This window comes from Rhamphochromis sp. 'chilingali' (genome assembly GCF_963969265.1).
Source record: "Rhamphochromis sp. 'chilingali' genome assembly, chromosome: 2".
Taxonomy (NCBI): domain Eukaryota; kingdom Metazoa; phylum Chordata; class Actinopteri; order Cichliformes; family Cichlidae; genus Rhamphochromis; species Rhamphochromis sp. 'chilingali'.
In genome coordinates this window covers 60,547,793-60,569,139 of record NC_137930.1, presented here as the reverse complement: position 1 = coordinate 60,569,139, position 21,347 = coordinate 60,547,793, and the positions used below count along the sequence as shown (strand labels likewise).

At 41.6% G+C, this 21,347-nt stretch overlaps 1 protein-coding gene across 7 annotated transcripts in view; it reads left to right on the top strand.

Annotated features, from left to right (window-relative positions):
• Nucleotides 1–21,347, top strand: part of shank3a (SH3 and multiple ankyrin repeat domains 3a) — a 251,799-nt gene that overhangs the window by 205,131 nt on the left and 25,321 nt on the right. The window lies entirely within an intron of this gene.

The following is a 21,347-nucleotide window of genomic DNA, read 5'->3' as shown; positions in this document are numbered from 1 at the left end:
ATGGAGGATGTGAAAACAGAGGGAGAAAGTGTGAATGACCATGTGACAGTTTAAGCCATCACCGACTCTCTGGCTGTTATCTGTCACCACATGGCTCTCTGCTCTCAGCATGGAAAGAGCTACCTGCAGCCAGCAGCTCATCTTCAACCAGTGCTCAAGGGGACAGAGAGAGGGAAGTGAGACAAAGGCTGAGTGTAGAAGTCAAAGAGGGAAACAAAAGCAATAGGAAGACCAAAATATTGATTGGATTGATCTACGGGGCCCCAGTAGTCTCGTGTGTCTGTTTGTCAGTGGGTTGTACTGTGTCAGTGGGTTGTTATTTTTCGGGTTAAAAAACAAAACTTGGAAAAGGAAAGGACTTTGTTTTCCAGCGCTGCTGAGAGCCTTGAATCATTTCAGTAAGCAGTAAGCAACTCCCCCTCCCACATACACACACAGATGCTGCTGGCCTGTATCAGGGGGTTAATAGTAGATGTTTACCCGTGTTAATGGAGGGAATAATGATATGAGTATGAACTGCTTTTCCCTTTCTAATGATGCTAACAAATTACCACGCCACTCATTTTTAGCAGTGGTACTGTTAATCTGTTGGCTACCATCTGTTGGGCTCCTACAACCCACCAGCCTAAAGACCCCACCCACCATCCTGCTATCCCCAAACGAGAAATCAACATGCAATAACCAAAAAGACAAGTTGTCCCTAATGGTAAATGAAACAGAGAGTTGTTTTTGATCAGCCTCATTTTCTATTATATTAGCCTTAATTTTCTTTTTTGCTGCCCTGCAGTGTCAAGTGTCCTTAAGGAATTAGAGGCACACGCGCTCACAGGGGATAAAATGCACATTTTTCTCATTGATGGGATAAGCAAGGGCACATTTTTCAGCGGTTTTATATCTTAACAAGCGTGCAAAGTTTTATTTCTTTTCTTTTAGTGCTCATTCACTCCATTCCCTTGCTCTCCTCACACCGCGGCACAGTTGAATGACTCACAGCCGCATGAATCAGCCCAGTCAGATCCAGCCTGAGCTATTTTTAGCCTGCCCATTAAGAAGTTTTGGAGTGTGTCTGCACTCCCCTAGAATGCTTAAACATCAGTGTTGCTGCGGCAGCTGAGACTGACATGAACAGAGCATCACGGAGGGTAGAGTGGAAGAGAGAGGGGTAAGGAGCGATAGGGAGGTAGTGCAATGGACTGGAGAGGAATCACACAGGAAGTCATCTGGTCACAAGTGTGGAATTTTCAGCGCAATTTCCCCTTTGTAGCTCAGTTCTGCAGGCATATCTGAGGTGCAACGGCAATACTGTAATTATCTGTGTCTGCTTATTGACAGTGTTTGATGATGCAGTATAGTATAATTTTCTTGGCATTTCAGAAGATTCTCAATGCTCGGCTTTGGTGGTGCAATTGTAAATACCGTGCAGCCTACTTTATATTATTGAAAGATCATTATCAGTCAGAGGTATTTATTTTATAGTTTTCATATTAGGCTAGAAAACAATAATAATTGTTATAGCTATATCAGCCATATTCTTTTGGAGGATGAAACAGGAGACAATCCTGTACACTTGGAACAACATGCTACGATTTAAATATAAACCCTCAATGAAAAAAAAGTGATTAATGAATGACGTCAGTTGTGGAAATGATTGCTCTTGAAGCACTGGGACAAAGAGACAGAAAAGGACAGCCCACACATAAGCAGGAAATGTTCTCAAAGTCCTTGAGGACTGCAAGAGGAGCTAAAGAGGATTCAGTGAAAGAAAAGAGAAGGAGACATGTAAATGCCTGTGCTGTGTAGCTTTTCCCTAATAGCTTATGAATGGATATCTGATGGTGTGGCAAGTGAGCCATGGGCGTAGATTTGGCATGGACAGAAGGGACATGTCCCCACCAATATCCAGCGATTATTGAATTGCCCCCACCAATAATTTGATGTCTTCGAGTAAAGAAAAACAAAACCAATAGCAAGAAAAAAATGATCTGTCAACGTCTCATTCACTTAGCGGTGCAGAAAGAGTCAAATTACGCTCTCTGCTGGAGTCCTACCTTAGGTGACAAATATGGCCAATGCGATTGGCTGTGCCTTTCAGGGAGCTCTGTTTAGTTTTAGCAGCGGCAAGCCTGCGTGGCGAGGATCTGCAAGGAGGAGAGGGGGATGGCAGCAAAAAGGAAAAACCTGGATATAAGAAAGTAATTTTCAAAGAAACCTGTAAGTGACTTAAAGTCAAGTTCACTCATAAAATGTGTCCGTCATAATAACGTTACAGGCTATGCTAGGCCATACATGCCAACACTCTAGTGATGGGATTGTCGGCTCTTTTTAGAGAACCGGCTCTTTCGGCTTGGCTCAGTAAAAAGAGCCGGCTCTTTCGGCTCCTAACCGGCTCTTCAGGTTGTTTTGTTGCTTTAATTAATTCATTATTAACAATAATATAAAATTATGCACAAAAGGAATTACTAATGTATACAAAGTGGTCTTATTTATAAATGTTTATATATAGATATATGCGGTGGCCCCTTGAGACAAAGCACGTACAAACTCCAAAACACATTTCTAGCGTTAACTGAACTTCCGAAACACAGCTACCTAGATCACTTAAATTACACAATTGAAAGCATGAAAGCATATGTGTATTGTTTGTGTATTTATACACAAGCACTCATATATATTCAAATGATTAAAAAAAAAAAAAGTTCATTTACCTATTACTACCACACACCAAATACGGTCGTTGGTACTTGCTGGCTTGTGTAGCCACTAGGTAACAAAAGTTCAACACTGCCCCTAGCATTCTGGAGCACTTCTGTTGTGTTTTGTACGTGTTTTGGAGTTTTTACGTGTTTTGGAGTTTGTACATGCTTCAGGGTTTGTACGTGTTTTGGGGTTTGTACGTGCTTTGTCTCTAGGGTACCGTAAATATAATTTTATTTATTCACTCCACATAAAATGTAATAAATAAATCATATAATACAAAAACCAACTATTCACATTTCAACTTTTAAATATTTAAATTTTCAGCTTTTTCCTTTTAAACAAATTTAAAGTGAAACAACACAAAACACTGCAAACCACAACACAATTAAATATAAATTAAAATATGAAAACAAAAAGAAGATGCACATTCTCTGTCATATGGGCCTGCATGAATAAACTTTCTGAATCCTTTATCATCCGCAACTGAAAATAGTTGTGGATCATTACTTAGTGTTCCCTTAGTGCTAATGTACAGGGTGGGCCATTTATATGGATACACCGTAATAACATGGGAATGGTTGGTGATATTAAAGTCCTGTTTGTGGCTCATTAGTATATGTGAGGGGGCAAACTCCTCAAGATGGGTGGTGACCATGGTGGCCATTTAGAAGTCGGCCATCTTGGATACAACTTTTGTTTTTTCAATCCGGTTGTTCAGTGATGACGCGACGAATCCTACTTCCGGGTCTAAAGTAGTCTGCGTTTAATATGGCTTTTGTGTTGTTAACATGTTTAATGTTATGTATTTTCTTCTATTTGATCTCAAAAAGCTCCTAAAACAGTCAGTGATCACTGTTGACCTCCCTCGGCTTTTATTACCGCTAATCATTTATTTAAGCTCAGTTTTTAAAACCTTAGGATGTAACTACAGCCCAGCCCATGCAGCAGTATATGAATGACTAACCTTGTATTGTGGATGGATTATCTCAGTTGTTCTCCTGGCTGAAGTTTGGTCCTTTTACAGCATCCTGCCATGCGATTACATTTGTTCCTGACCACCGAGAACACTCACGTTAACTTTTATCGAGTGGAAAAAAAGTTAGCTTGTTTATATTATGCTAACATAGCTGTGTCGCTAGTGGTCACGTAGCACATCATTATATACCAGCTAGCCCAATTTCAGTAACCCTACAAACGTCACTGCTGTTTAGTTTTCTGTCTTCATTTATGCTGGAAGTGATAGCAGAGCTGTACGTTTTAATTTGTTTCCAAAACCCTGCAGTCAGGACATGCTATATTGTATTTAGATAGAAGCTAGCGAGCTAACTCCCTGCTAACTTCTAACTCCGTTAAATGTCATAAATTCCGTTTTCATGGATGCCTGGATGTTAAACTCAATTGTTACACCTGGTAGAGGAGAAGGCTGATCATTTTATTAAAGATGAAAGACTTTAGACAGTTTTTCAACTCTCAGTAATGCCATAGTGATCGTTTGATATATAGACCTGCAGCGGAGTTTAGACCCAGACACGGCTAGTGACGTCAGACTGAACAACCGGATAGGAAGAGGGCCATGTGACACATCAAACTTATTGGTAATGTCACAAGAAAAACAATGGTGTGCTTGGTTTCAACATAACTTTATTCTTTCATCAGTTATTTACAAGTTTCTGACCACTTATAAAATGTGTTCAATGTGCTGGATTCATTTGTTCACAGTTCATTGTGTTGGATTGTCAATGCAACCCTCTTCTCCCACTCTTCACACACTGATAGCAACACCGCAGGAGAAATGCCAGCACAGGCATCCAGTATCCGTAGTTTCAGGTGCTGCACATCTTGTATCTTCACACCATAGACAATTGCCTTCAGATGACCCCAAAGATAAAAGTCTAAGGGGGTCAGATCGAGAGACCTTGGGGGCCATTCAACTGGCCCACGATGACCAATCCACTTTCCAGGAAACTGTTCATCTAGGACTGCTCGGACCTGGCACCCATAATGTGGTGGTGCACCATCTTGCTGGAAAAACTCAGGGAACGTGCCAGCTTCAGTGCATAAAGAGGGAAACACATCATCATGTAGCAATTTCAAATATCCAGTGGCCTTGAGGTTTCCATTGATGAAGAATGGACCCACTATTGTTGTACCCCATATACCACACCAAACCATCACTTCTATTGTTCCAACAGTCTTGGAGGGATCCATCCATGTGGGTTAGTGTCAGACCAATAGCAGTGGTTTTGTTTGTTAACTTCACCATTCACATAAAAGTTTGCCTCATCACTGAACAAAATCTTCTGCGTGAACTGAGGGTCCTGTTCCAATTTTTGTTTTGCCCATTCTGCAAATTCTGTGCGCCGATCTGGGTCATCCTCATTGAGATGCTGCAGTAGCTGGAGTTTGTAAGGTTGCCATTTGTGAGTAGCTAATATCCGCCGAAGGGATGTTCGACTAATGCCACTCTCCAGTCACATGCGACGAGTGCTACGCTGTGGGCTCTTGTTGAATGAAGCTAGGACAGCCACTGATGTTTCTTCATTAGTGATAGTTTTCTTGCGTCCACATTTTGGCAAATCCAACACTTGAACCAGTTTCACGAAACTTAGCAAGCAGTTTGCTAACTGTAGCATAGGAGATGGGTGGTCTCGTAGGGTGTCTTGCATTGAAATCTGCTGCAATGACCCGGTTACTGCATTCACCAGATATCAACACAATTTTGATCCGCTCCTCACGTGTTAACCTCTTCGACATGTCAATTGCTGTGAACAAAGAGAAACTTGTAAATAACTGATGAAAGAATAAAGTTACGTTGAAACCAAGCACACCATTGTTTTTCTTGTGACATTACCAATAAGTTTGATGTGTCACATGGCCCTCTTCCTATTGAAAAAACAAAAGTTGTATCCAAGATGGCCGACTTCTAAATGGCCACCATGGTCACCATGGAGTTTGCCCCCTCACATATACTAATGAGCCACTAACAGGACTTTAATATCACCAACCATTCCCATGTTGTATCGATTATTTCCAAGACTGTTTGCGTCTCAACGTTTTCTGGATCCTGCTGATGCCTGTTTGGTGCCTGTGGTCGGCTTTGATGATGATGCTCCTCGGCCTCGCTGCCCATGCCCTCCCAGGCTAAACTTCCGCCGTCAACATTATCGGAACCTGAGATTGCTGCGGCGGGTTTCTGGACCTCCTGAACCTTGAGCGCCAACTCCAGCTCCTGCCAGGATTGGCCTGGTGAACGCCAGATCACTTTTAAACAAAACTTTTATTCTTCGGGACTTCTTCAGTTCCCGTGATCTGGATTTTCTGTGTGTGACTGAGACGTGGCTGAGTGTTGGTGAGTCCAGTGCTCTATCTGAACTTTTACCTGTGGATTATTGCTATTTTAACTCGCCACGGAAATCAGGCAGAGGTGGAGGCACAGTGACTTTTTACAAAAAGGATTACAAATGTAAGCAGTGTTTTCTATAGCCTTCATTCTCCAGCTTTGAACTTACCTTGTTTGAGGCGAGTCGTACAAACCCGGTTTTCTGTGCTGTCATCTATCGCCCCCAGAAATACAATAAGAACTTCATAAACAACTTTTTTTTTTTTTAGCTGGGATTATGCCCAACTATGATAGTGTTCTTATTGTTGGAGATTTTAATATACATGTATGTTGTCCTGATAAACCACTGGTAAAGGACTTTTTAAGCCTTATTGACTCTTTTAGCCTGGCCCTAGCCCTACACATGAGCACGGACACGCACTGCACCTTGTCCTGTCATATGGTCTGTCTGTCACTAACCTGGAGATTTGTGACTGTGCACTCTCAGATCATATGCCTGTGTTATTCAACGTTGGTGTGACATATACTGCAGTTAAATCTGGCGCTGCTACTCGGTGCTGTCGTGTTATTAACCCCTCCACTGCCGCGCAGTTTTCTGCTGCTTTTAATCAGCTCGGTGGCCCTTCTGACTTTGTTTCCTCTGACACAGAAGAGCTCAATTCCTGGTTTTATTCTTGCTTACAAACAATCATGGACTCTGTGGCTCCTTTAAAAACCAGGCAGCCCAAGGCTAAACCTGAGCCTTGGTTTAATGAGAGCAGTCGTGCTGTTAAGAGGGAATGTCGTCGAGCAGAATGGAGGTGGAAAAAGGATAAATTGCACGTATCATTTCAAATTCTCAAAGACTGCTGGCATCGCTACCAGAACACTGTTAAAGAGGCAAAAAGGGAATATTTTGCAAATATTATTTCTTCCAACTGTCATAACCCACGTGTGTTGTTTAGGACCATTGACATTGTTCTTAATACGCCACTGAATGTTTGTTTGGAAGTTTCTCCTGAGATTTGCAATGATTTTCTGAACTTTTTTATTGAAAAGGTTGTCACCACCAGGGCTCTTATTACACCTCCCGACTCTGACCCCTCTGTCTCTGTCCCTTACACTGCTGTTTTTACTCAGTTTGAGCTTGTGACGCTCTCCACTTTAGAGGATGTGGTTCGCCATATTAAGCCCACAGGTTCCCTTCGGGATCCTTTCCCTCCACAATTCTTTAAAGAAATTTTTTCTAGTATACAACAGTATGTCCTTGACATTATTAACAGCAGTCTGTCTTCTGGTGTGGTTCCTGAAAATTTCAAACATGCAGTAGTGCAGCCACTGCTTAAGAAAACTGGCCTTGATCACACAGTTTTAGCGAACTATAGGCCTATTTCCAAGCTGCCTTTAGTCTCCAAGGTTTTAGAGAAAATTGTTTTTAGTCAACTGAAAGATTTTCTAGATGATAATGGCATTGAGGTTTTTCAATCAGGTTTTAAAACCCTTCACAGCACAGAATCTGCATTATTAAGGGTTTTTAATGACATCCTTCTGGTATGTGATTCTGGTAACCATGTTGTTCTTGTCTTGCTTGACCTAACTGCTGCCTTTGACACCGTAGACCACAATATTCTAATTTCTCGATTAAATGATGTAGAGGGTATTGGTGGCACTGCACTTAATTGGTTTAGGTCTTATTTGTCAGATAGAACTTTCTCTGTCAGCCTTCTCGGTTCCGAATCATCTTCTGCTTCTCTGTCATGCACACAGGGCTCAATTTTAGGGCCACTGCTCTTTTTACTGTATTTCTTGCCTCTGGGTTCCATCCTTAGAAGGCATGGGATCTCATTTCATTGTTATGCAGATGACTGCCAAATTTATTTGCCACTAAAACACAAGGATGGCATCTCCATAAAACCTCTCTTGACATGTCTAGATGACATTAAAGCTTGGTTGGCTCTAAACTTTTTAAATTTTAATGAAAAGAAAACAGAAGTGTTGGTGTTTGGAACCAGTGGTCCCTGTGAGTCCTCCTCCTTGTTTTAGGATCCCTGGAAGTCTATTTTAAGCCTGTTGTTACTGACCTTGGTTTTAAGTTGGACAGTGATTTTAAATTGGACAACCAAATCAGAGCAGTGGTGAAGTCCAGTTTTTATCATTTAAGGCGACTGGCAAGAGTAAAATCTTTTCTTTCGAGGCAGCACCTTGAAACAGTGATCCATGCTTTTATTTCTTCCCGCCTGGACTACTGTAACTCACTTTATGTGGGGGTCAGTCAGTCATTGCTCTCACGTCTGCAGCTGGTTCAAAATGCGGCTGCACGACTCCCCTAACAGGAACTCGAAAAAGAGAGCATATAACCCCCTTGCTAGCCTCTCTGCGCTGGCTGCCTGTGTCTTTTACAGTTAATTTAAAAATTCTCATGTTTGTTTTTAAACTCTTGCCCCACCGTACCTCTCTGAACTTCTTCATCCCCACACACCCTGTCGGTCTCTCAGGTCAGCTGACCAGCTGCTCCTGGAGGTACCGAGATCCAGGAGGAAGCTCAGAGGGGACAGGGCCTTCTCTATCGTGGCTCCAAAATTATGGAATAATTTGCCCTTGCACGTTAGAGAGGCCCCTTCACTTTTAAATCGCGTCTTAAAACCCACTTTTATTCCTTGGCTTTTAACCTCAGTGAGACTTAGTTTCTCTTTTATTTGAAGTACCGTAGTTTTCGGGTCATAAGCCACTACTTTTTTCCCACACTGTGAACACTGCGGCTTATACTGACGTGCGGCTGATGCATATTTTTTTTCATGCGGCCAAAAACATTTTGCCTGGTAACAGTAGACCAATCAAAATGATAAGTAGTATATATACGGTATATATTTTTATCGGTCGTTAAGAGATGTTGTAATGTTGTTTGTGCACTGTTCCGTAAAAAAACCCATAAGCAACGCAATTTGTGTGTTACCGATACGTACGTATACTTAAAGGTAGCAGTGTTACAGGCGCTGTTCGAGGAAAAAAAGCATTTGCAGTATGTATTTTTGTATGTTGCCATAACGTTTATGTTATTAACGTGGGTGGCTGTAGCTCAGGTGGCAGAGCAGGTCAGCCACTAATCAGAAGGTCGGTGGTTCGATCCCAGGCTGCATCCTGGCTGCATGCCAAATATCCTTGGGCAAGATACTAACCCCGTGTTTGCCTACTGGTGGTGGTCAGAGGGCCCGGTGGCGCCTGTGTCCGGCAGCCTCGCCTCTGTCAGTGCGCCCCAGGGCAGCTGTGGCTACAATGTAGCTTGCTATCGCCAGTGTGTGAATGTGTGTGTGAATGGGTGGATGACTGAATGTAGTGTAAAGCGCTTTGGGGTCCTATGGACTAGAAAAGCGCTATACAAATGCAGGCCATTTATGTTACCATGTTTATGTTAAATTAAACGTTAAAAATCCTCACGTGTAATATTTCTGTGTAAATATCTCATATTACAAGTGAAACGCATACGGTTTTCTTTCTACAATTAGAGCATGTGGCTTTTAATCAGGTGCGCTCTGTAGTCCTGTAGTATTTAATTAATGGTTTCACTCTTCTTTTATTTTGTTTTTATTTATATCTCATGTAATTTTAATTTACAGTTCCAATGTACAGCACTTTGTGTCAGCTGTGGTTGTTTTAAAGTGCTTTATAAATAAAGGTGATGATGATGATGATGATGATGTTATTACGGTGTATCCATATAAATGGCCACCCTGTATAAGAGATGTTGGTGCACTATAAATGAAGTAATGTTGTTAAGTCCTTAAAGTTATATTCTTTTATTGTCTTGACTGTATTTGAAGCTATTTTTATTTTTGTATGATACCTGATTTATATGGAATATGGCTCAAGTAAACTAAAGTCTAAAATACTTAGTCAGTCATTTGTTTAATAGTAATTTAACATTATATAATTCACACATAAAACCATTAATTGTAATTTTAAATGGTTTAAAAGCATGTAGAATAGCATATGTAGGCAAGTATATTTCTCTTTTTTTATCAAGAAGCAAAGCCAAAAAAAAAAAAAAAAAAAAAGAAACGGGGCAGGGTTCGGTGGTTGAATCATCCGTCCCCACCAATGCCAAATCTACGCCCTTGAAGTGAGCGCCACTTATGCCGTATGTATGAAGCCTGTTCTTTCAATGCATCGCTCTGCTTTGAAAATGAACAGTTGGAGCTCAAGGACATCAGCTGCTGATCAGCTTCAGCTTTAGTTTTCATTAGGAAAGATGTACCGGCATCTGTTTTGCTACTGTCAGCTGTTACTTTATTTTATTTCACAGCATTCAGCAATATCCCAAATACACTTAAGCAGATTTTTTTTTTACATGTTTAAATGGCTTCCTCTTTCTGGAAAAGCCTTTCATCACATTCAAATATAAAATTCATGAATACAGTACATATTGTATCCTCATGAGAGTGTTGTAGGACTATTACAGCTTGTTTCTCCTTCCCTTTCTCTTTCATTCTGTAATCTTACCTTTTCCCTGTATGTTTTTTTTTTTCTGTCTTTTCAGTTTTTCATGTTATCAGCATTTCAAGGACAGGGCCAGTCTTCGCCCTTCACACCTTGAGTGTCACCCTAACACAATAAATATGAATGTTTTTGTGTGTTAACAAGGCCAGTCAGGCTGAAGACATGTTGGTAGCACCTTCTTTCTTATCACACTCTTCCCTCTGCTTGCTGCAGGAGACAAGGAGTCGCTGTCTTCAACCCCCCCACACCTCCCACACCCCACCTTTATTTTATACAGTTTTATAAACCATGTGTGCTCTAGGCTTAAGGAAAGAAAGGAAAGAAAGAGAAGAGCTTAATGGTACCTCATCAGTGGCAGTAAAGCAAAAAACTTTAACAGGTTATTTTTGAGAAAAGGTCTGTCTGCGTTGACCTTGGGTAAGACTGGTGCAACACCATAAAAGCATCAGTGTCACCTCAAAGGGAGGCTACTTAATTGATAAGCTGCATCCCATTTTTCTGAGCCAGCTCAGTCTAATCCTAAATCATGAAAACCACAAAGCTTAAGAATACATAGGATAGCCATTTGAGCATAAATAGTTTGCTCTTATTGGTGTCCTTAAGCACTCTTGGTCACCTTGTCCATGCGTTGTTGTGATTTATTATAGCGGCAATTCTACAACTTTGAGTTAATATTATTACAGTCGGTAATTTCAGTGCGATACTGAGCAAGCTCATAACAGAAAAAGCATTCACCTTTCAATGACAAACCCCTTTCGTTTCCCTCATGGTTCCATAAATTAGTCGGTACAGGCCCAGATTACAAATTACATAGTGAGTTCAGTCAGTAACTCTCTGGTGACAACTTGTAAAATGCAGAGTGAGTATGCAAATGCTGACACGACAGAGCTGTGCGTGTGCATTCAAATGGACAGGCTTTTTTAAACCTTTATGCTTACACACACGCACGCACTTAAGTTATTGTCTCGAGTCAGCAGATAGATTAGCATAGCCAACTAATCCATCTTATTAGCGAAAGAGAGAGAGGGAGAGACAATAAACCACAGGTTGGAAGGCATGTCTTAGGTATTAAAGTTTAGCTGAGTCAGTGTTATAGACTGGCAGTTCAAGAGAAGTCCTACCATTTAACTCTGGAAAAAAAAAATTACACTAAGTGTCCAGTGAGTGTGTGCAGGGCTCTTGTGTTTGTTTGTTCGCCACAGAGTGATGGCCACTATCTGTACTTTTCATCAGAAGTCAGTCGAGTGTGTTGAGCCATCTCTCTCTGGAGGACAGATCCATATCAAATCATAATAGATGGCGATGCTATTTGAACAATGAATCAAAGCTGAAGCAGGGCTGACAGTCGAGCAGAGACATATTACATCTGACAGGGGCTGCACTGGATGAGAGCGGGTCACAAGCGCAAACTCGCTTGTACACACGCGCATGTCCGCACACAAAAGTAAACATGCACATACACACATTGACGGGTTAAGGCACTCTTCTGAAAGTCTAGTCTATTTCACAGTGTCGTGGCGGCTCTCAGACACTGTTCACCTGTGGTTGTTTAAAGTCACCTGTAGATTGTTGGTTGAGTTGCTTTTTTTCCATGAATCCTTTCACTGCCATGACTTGATACCCACTGGGTGTCATTATTGTGGTGTGCTACAACAGTCTTGCTCCAGCCCTCTTTCTATTTTGCTTTAAAGGAGAAAAACTTTCTTTTAATTTTTCAAAGTGGTTTTAAACAGCAGTTTCACTGGCTTTCTGGAAGTCTTTCAAAGTTTTTCTTTGGACATCAATCTACTGTCCTGTGAAGCCTCATCAGAAACGGTCTCAGTGGAAGGGTGGCTGTTAAAAAGCCATTCTTAAAGAAGGCAAACAGGGAGAAAAGGCTGAGGTATGCCATAAGAACTGTACTAAAAATCAGTGTTAACAGGTCTTATGAAGCAATTGAAGTGAGAAATTTTAAATATTTGGTTCAAATCATTATCATTATATCAGTGGAGGTCAGGAGCGAGGTACAACTCAGTATAGTGTCATCTGGAAAACAGCGGAGGCTCTCTCTTGGTTTGGTCCACAAGTGGTGTTGGGGATCTTGTCATATTGGCAAAAATGTCATTAACAATGATCACAATTACACTGCCAGTGCAGTAAAGGTATACTTTATATCATGTATTTCCGTATGTGTTTCTGAATTTCAGGCACTTCCCAGTTTCCTAGTAAGATATTGTAAATGGCCTGTATTTGTATAGCGCTTTTACTAGTCCCTAAGGACCCCAAAGCGCTTTACACAAACAGTCATCCACCCATTCACACACACATTCACACACTGGTGATGGCAAGCTTCATTGTAGTCACAGCCATCCTGGGGCACTGAGGAACACTGGCGCCACCGGGCCCTCTGACCACCACCAGTAGGCAACGGGTGAAGTGTCTTGCCCAAGGACACAACGGCCGAGACTGTCCAAGCCGGGGCTCGAACCGACAACCTTCCAATTACAAGGCGAACTCCCAACTCTTGAGCCACTTTCGCCCAGAAGATATAAAGAAATGAGAGGCGGTTCGATAGAATAATCATCCTTGTTTTCCTCTTTCACCATATTTCACTGTCTTTCTCTTCAGTTTGTGTCACTCTGCATCCCTCTCTCACTCTCCTACGGAGCTACATAATAGAAATTCTGAATCTCTTTTATTATTTACTCCAGCCCAAAGATGTTTCACATTACATTGGTCTTTTGTTTATAAAGTAAGCTGTTCAGCTCCCTTTGGGGATGTTTGTGTGTCTGTATGAGTGATAGCGTCCTGACCTTGACTCAAAAGTGTACTGCGGCGTGCATCACAGCGTTTGAGGGTCTTATACAGTAGTTGCCTGTTGTTGACTGAATTTGATTGAATTATTCAAGGCTTTTGATAGAACTGAGGTATTTATAGGCGTCGGCCTCTGCCTCTGACACTTACGTGGTAACAGCAAGCTCTCTGAAGGCTCTTTAACAAAGCAACCAATTCTGAGGCAGAGGAGGAGGAGAAAGACAGCAGAAAGGCAGAGATATGCTGGAGTTGTTTGCTCGAGGCTAAAACAGAAGAGGACACTGAGGCCACAGACAGTTACACGCAGTTTAGTGCTACTTGTCCAGGAATTCCTGTTTCCTTGTTAAAACGAAGAAAGGAAAATGGTGCTGAGGAAACAGCTGTCACTAGTTTTTCTGCATGAAATGGATTTTTCGGGATTGCTTTTAATCGCCTCAAGGTGAAGACGAGAAGATGAGCGGGAGTTCAGCTTGTCTCAGGGATTCAAATGACAGAGTGGAGAGACAACCTTCTTGTTCAGGTCTTAGCGAGGCTGAAAGGTGGAATTGAAAAATGGACTGTTGTCCAGTCATGGTGTCAGATTTGCCTGTGCTGTGTAGCAGGATAGATGGAGTTGTCACAGTTGTGAAGACAGAGCAAAGCAACTCCTCGTATTATGACCTTTTCTGGGGTAAGTTTCATTGCACTGAGCACCGTTTAGATATAAACACTCTTTTCAAGACTGAAATAGCCCATTTTTGCAAATGTGAGAAACTTCCAATGTGACTCAGCATACGGAGTAATGTAGTAGAAAAAAGGATGGTGTCTGCTAGCGTACTACTGCTTCCATTTTTAGAAGAGGATGCTCACTACGCTGCACATTTAAATGTGACTTAAAGCTTAATACAGAGCAGGAAAAAAGTTCAATCATCAGGCTATCAAACTATTTGTTAGGTAACAATTTTAAAAATTTACCAAAAATAACTAATTAAAAGTTTTCCAGTTGTCACTCACTGTCATTCTTAAAGAATTGTTATCTTTTGTTAAATTTTCCTTTGTTCTTGCTGTCAGTCTTCTCCTCATTGCAGACCTACTTTCTTCCAAAAGTGGAAAAGCTTTTTTCTATTATCAGATATTTGTTTTGTATTTCTATTTTTAGACTCTGTTGTTGTTTATTATTTATGTCATGATGATCAAATATTCAAACGGCTCGCTCTTCTCATTAAAGTAAGCGACAGAAGATGTGGCATTTTGACTCGCAAGAACTCAACAAAATGGTCAAAAGTTTCACTGGATACTTGATGATGAACTCTTTTCCTATACTGTTGCCATCACTTGATCTCATCTGTCTTTCTCCCTATAATCATTGGTATTTCAATGCCATTGTCGAATTCTTATCAAAGCGCGTTGTTAGACTGTGACTGTCCATGCTAAACAAAGACTGTTGAACTGGTGTTCATAAACAGCCTCTGGCCACACTCTCCAGTTCCATTTTTTTTTTTTTACTATTGCACCATTTCACCCATCTAGCATGCCTCAGTTGACCATAGGTGCTATGCAGAGCTTCGTAGGCCCACATCTACATGTTCTAGCATATACTCTACCATGGCGAAGACAGAAATCCTATGTGAAGGTCATATTTGTCATGAACCGGCTGTGTGGAGGCAGATGAGGACCCAAACGCAAAACTCACGGAGGCAGGAACTGAACTCAAAATCACTGCTTTATTGCAGGTTTCACAAAGGAACAGAACTAAACTGGGAATACTAACAGAAAACCGTGGGAACACAGAAAGACACACAGGTTCGGGGAGAAGACATTGACGACGCGACACTGACCTGATGGAGATATGCACATAAATACACAGAGGGTTAACGAGGGAAGTGGGAGCACACGGGGAACACAGCTGACACAGATAATCATAACGAGACAGGGCAGGCGTGAACACAACATGACGCATACTGACGAGAGACTGTCAAAGTAAAACAGGAAGTACACAGAGGTTCAGACAGGAGGAGAGAGAGCACGGGGAGAACACAGACATAACAGGCTGGGGGAAACATGGAATAAAACACAAGGAGAGACGAGAGCTCATAAATACACAGAGGGGCACACAGGAGGTAACCAAATAAGGAACATCTTAACTAAATAACCTAGGAACCAAGGCATAAATAGGGAACAAAATACAAAAACACACAAAAACTAAGAATACTGGGCCAACATGGCCCAGGACCATGACAATATTTGTAGCAAACTGATGCTGAATATTAAAAAAATATCTAATCTGTCAACTGCAGCTAATGTCTGAGGTTATCATCAAGTGTTGTTTCACCTCACTCCCTTTCCATGCACAAGTTAAACTTGACCACAGTAAAGTAAGTAAATAAAACTTTATTTATATAACATTCTTTTAAAAAGATTTTAACTGGCTTTTAAAGGAAACGGAAGACTACAGGGAAAAAATCTAAGGAAATGAATCCTGCAATACTGTTGGTGTCTGAAAGGCTCAGGCTTTATATTAGTCAGCTAACATGAAAATGTCATCACTGTAACAAAATTATAACAAAACACAACTTTTTCTTCTGTGTATCCTGTTACGAGTATGAAAAATTGTTCTTCGGGAGCAAAATTGTTGGCATCATAACATTATGCTGGACCCTGGTGTTTGTGTGTTTGGCACCTGCAACTCACATCACTAATAAGAGCACAGCTGGTTTAACACTGTACATCTCATAAAAAGCGACTTGCCTGTCTGTTTATGCTGCACTCAAACAAAACAGCTATATTAAATTCGTGATGGATTAAAATGATGCTTGAGGATCATTCCTGTCCTGATGAAAGTTTTGTTGTTTGTTTCGTTTGTTGGATTTCTCTTTTCTTTTCTTTGGTTGATGACTGGCTGTCAGTGGCACAAACTGGGTTTTCGTGCCAAAACACACTCTTTGCTTTGGTATCTTAGAAATAAAAGCCACCATCTGTTTCACCACTTGAGTGCTTCACATGAAGAAACAGAAATGTAATGTTCAGTTTGAATTAAACTCAAAAAGAGCTGATTTTTGTTCGTAGCGCTTCTGATGGACTATAAAATAATGAAGCTATTAGCTGTAATTTGTCGCTCTCGCAGGGTCAAGTCAACAGTAAACAACATTAAACAGTGAGAGTTGTGTCACTTCTCATTTTGAATACTACCCTGGAGTTCTAACCTTGAGCAGTGTTTATGTGTATCCCTTATATGTACATAGCAGATAAATATTAAACTGGCACAGCGTCCACTTCCAGCCTCTCTTTTATGCTGTTTTCTTTTCCTTCCTCTTTTTCACACTTCTATATATTAACTGTGACTAATTTCACTCCATGAAGAATAAAAGCGTTCGCCTTTCTTTCAAAACTCTTACTGAAGATAGCACTAAGGAAGAAGAGCGAAAAAGAAAATGAAGACATTGGCCTGTCCACTATAGAATAGAATAGAATTCAACTTTATTGTCATTGCACATGCACAGGTACAGGGCAACGAAATGCAGTTTGCATCCATCCAGAAGTGCTTTAGTGATATAGATATATTACAATATATATTAGCAATAATATAGATATGTGAGTATATTACAGAAATGGGTCTATTATGGTATGTTATAATGTACACGGTATGAAGTATGTTGTGAATATTCTATAACTATAAGTATGTACAGGCTGTAGTGAATACAAGCTATGTACAGGATATGAACAGGATATAAATATGAAAAACTATACAGAATATGAAATAAATAACTTTACAGAATCTGGGATATACAGCTATACAGAAATGGGAACTATGCAAGTTGTAAACAGTTGTAGGATTAAAGATTATCGAATGTACAGAATGATTATTTACACAGAGCTATACAGTAGTGCAGTTAAGATAAGTGAGGGTGTAGATAGTTTCTACAGAGGCTATATAAAGTGCTAGTGGTTGTGAGTGGTGGTTCAGTCCATGTTATTATTGTGTTTGAGGGTACAGTTGTCCATTGTGGGTGTGTGTATGTTCAGTCCATGAGTTTAACGTGGGTCAGATGTCAGGAGGCAGAGTTCAGGAGTCTGACAGCTGTGGGGAAGAAGCTGTTCCGGTACCTGGTGGTCTTAGTCCGGAGGCTCCTGTGGCGCCTCCCAGAGGGCAGGAGGGTGAAGAGTCCATGTGATGGGTGACTGGGGTCTTTGATGATTTTCCCAGCCCTTTTCAGACACCGCTTCCTGTAGATGTCTTTTATGGCAGGAAGTGGTGCTCTGGCGATGCGCTGGGCAGTTTTCACGACCCTCTGCAACGCCTTCCGGTCCGAGGCAGAGCAGTTCCCGTACCAGACTGTTATACAGTTGGTCAGGATGCTCTCGATGGTGCAGCGATAGAAGTTCACCAGGATGTCTGAGGACAGGTGGTTCTTCCTCAGAGTCCTCAAGAAGAAGAGGCGCTGGTGAGCCTTCTTGACCAGCTTGGAGCAGTTGGTCGTCCAGGTGAGATCCTCGGAGATGTGGACTCCCAGGAACTTGAAGCTGCTCACACGCTCCACAGCCGTCCCCTTAATGTGGATGGGTGGATGTGGGTCAGCATTCCTCCTGTAGTCCACGATGAGCTCCTTGGTCTTCTCGGTGTTAAGCAGCAGGTTGTTTCTGTCGCACCACTCAGCCAGACGATCCACCTCCTCCCTGTAGGCGGCCTCATCGTTGTCACTGATGAGGCCAATCACCGTGGTGTCATCTGCAAACTTAATGATGGTGTTGGAACCATCAGCAGGTCTGCAGTCGTGGGTGAAGAGGGAGTAGAGGAAAGGGCTCATCACACAGCCTTGTGGTACACCGGTGTTCATTGTGATGGTAGATGAGCAGCGGTTATCCAGCCGGACATGTTGGGGGCGGTTGGTCAGGAAGTCCAGTAACCATTTGCAGATGAGGGAACTGATACCCAGGTCTGTCAGTTTCCTGATGAGTTGTGAGGGGTGGATTGTATTGAATGCTGAACTGAAGTCTATAAACAGCATTCTGGCGTAGGTGTTGTTGTTGTCCAGGTGTGAGAGGACAGAGTGCATTGCGATGGAGACTGCATCCTCTGTGCTCCTGTTCCGGCGGTATGCGAATTGGTGGGGGTCCAGGGTGGGGGGGGGACAGGATTTGAAGTGTGCTAGGACCAGTCGCTCTAAGCACTTAGTGATGATGGGGGTGAGTGCTACTGGGTGGTAATCATTGAGGCAAGATGGGTTGGAGTTTTTGGGTATCGGGACGATGGAGGTGGATTTGAAGCAGGCCGGTACCACAGCGTGGGCCAAGGACAGATTGAATATGTCTGTGAGCACTCCTGCAAGCTCCCCAGAACACGCTCTGAGAACACGCCCGGGGATGCCATCAGGGCCTGCAGCCTTGTGGACATTGATCCTGCTCAGCACCGCTCCTACATCGGTGGGGGAGAGAGTCATAGGTTGGTGGTCTGGCGTCATGTCTGCTTTGGTTGTGGTTGTGGGGTTCCCTCGCTCAAAACGAGCATAAAAGTTGTTGAGCTCGTTGAGGAAGGAGACATCAGAGGATGCGGGGGAGGGTTTGGTGGTCCTGTAGTCTGTGATGGTCTGGAGTCCTTGCCACATGCGTCGGGGGTTGGAGTTGGAGAAGTGTTCTTCTACCTTCTTTTTGTAATGGTGTTTGGCTTTTTTGATGCCCTTCTTTAGATTAGCCCTGGCTGTACTGTAGGCGTGTGCATCTCCTGACCTAAAGGCAGTGTTGCGGGCCTTCAGGAGGAGACGAACATCCCGGTTCATCCAAGGCTTCTGGTTGGGGTACATGGTGATCCGTTTCTGGGTGGTGACACTGTCTGTGGTTTTGGAGATGTAATCCAGTACAGATGAGGCGTACTGGTCCAGGTCTGTGTGGGTGAACATATTCCAGTCTGTGTTTTTAAATCTGTCCTGGAGCACTGCGTCTGTCCCCTCTGGCCACACTGAGGACAGTTAGCCTCCCTCCAGCAACTCCCTGTTGGATCTGTGCAGTGACAGACACATTGTGTGACAGCACAAAAGAGAATGAGATTTCCACAAGCTTCTCCTCGCAACTCTTTTTTTAAACATTTTTTTATTTTTATTTTAAACACTGTTTTTCTTCTCCTATACACCAGGTTTAAGAGGTTAAGAAACAAAATTATGAGGAGACAGAAAGAGGAGAGTAGACATGAGTGGGAGAGTGGCAGGGAAGAATTAAAAAGTCAATGGGGCTTAGTTGATAAGTGTGTGTGTTTGTGTGGATGTGTTTGAATGTTTGTGTGCAGCTCTTATCAGTATTAAAACAGCATAGGTTAATTCCCATTCAGCGTGGACACTGTGTTTGTGCGCGTGCGTGTGTGTGAGTCCACGTGTATGTGTGATGGGACTCTGGCGTCCTTCAGACAAGGACAGCAAAGGTGTTGCAGTCTGTCCAGAATAGAGAAGTGGGAAAGATGTAGCATGTTAACAGTGTTACAGAAAGCGTGACTTATCGCTTGATGTGTAAAATATGCTTTCATCTCAACAGATGATCACTCATAACACACAAAAAAAACTTTCAGTCAATACCACCCTTCATATATTTTTGATAGTAAAAACATCTATATTTCTGCTCAAATTATAGGGTAGAAGTGCTATTATCAACTTTTACCCTGATTAGTTACGTTTTTTTGAAAGTGGTTTAATAAATCTTACTTTATTGCATTACTGTACCAAGATGACTTCACTAACAGGATATTTTAACAGAGCATATGTCAGAAGAAGACTTCATCAAACAGTGCAGGCTGTAGGCACTTTGGATTTTACTGTCCTAGAACGTTAGACTATATTAGTCCTGTTAGAGTTGATGGTTCAACTTTACGTTGGTTCCAAGGTACGCATTGAGACAACATTTGATTTCATTCAGTGTGGTTATTATTGTTATTATCGTTGTCATTATTATTATTATTACCATTATCATTTTTATTATTATTATTAAGGTGAAAAGCTTGAAAGCTAAACAGTACTAGTACTACAGTACTTCTCAAACTTTCTGTTTTTGTTTTTCTCCATAAACTTTTTGCAGCAAGTTCAATAAGTCATTTCAATTTGTGACAGAGATCAGATGAATCTCTATCCACTGGGCAAATCAAAAGGAACTTTGACTTTAGCCAAATTTTACCATTTAAATTTTGCCCACATTGTTTTATTCAAGAGGCAATCCAGGCAAAATGTGTTTCTGCTACCAGATGTCGAACATTGTTCAAATGAAAATGTCCCTCGCTTTTGATTTCTGTTTTATTAAAAAGCATTCAGAGGTCAAGTTTTTTTTATGTTCTCAAAGGGAAATGACCTTCCTCTATTTCTTTTTCTTTGTTTTTTTAATACTATGACGTTACAGTTTAATTTTGGAACTGGATGTTTCACTTGAATTTCAATGATATCTCCAAAAAGTAGAATTTGGTTTGAAACCAACATTGTTCTACTGAAAATGTCCTTGTCTCTCTATATCTCTGTTATTAAAAAAGCATTCAGAGGTCTCTCTGTTTTAGACCACATTTGTCTTCAGAGAGAGAAAGTAGTGCATTCAATTTTAAATTAACAAAACCAGATGGAGATTATTTGAGCTTTGTGACACAGCCATCAAAAGATGGGTATACTGTAACCATAAAGGGATGGATATGGTCAGCAACAATACTCAGGTAGGCTGTGGAGTGTAATTATTCTCAATCGGTACTAAGGGGCTCAAAGAAAACACCCCGACACCATTATACCACCATTACCACCAACCTGAACTGACGATATAAGGCAGGATGTATCCACGTTTTCATGTTGTTTAACCCAAATTCTGACCTTAACATCTTAATGTTGCCCATCTAATCGAGACTCATTAGACCAGGCGACATTTTTCTAATCGTCCATTTTCCCATTTTAACGAGACAGTGTGAATTGTAGCCTTGGTTTCCTTTTCTCAGCTGACAGGAGTGGCACCTGGTGTGGTCTCCTGTTGCTGCAGCCCATCTGCTTCAAGATTTAATATTTTGTGCATTTAGAGCTGTTCTTCTGCAAACACTGGTTGTAACAAGTGGTTATTT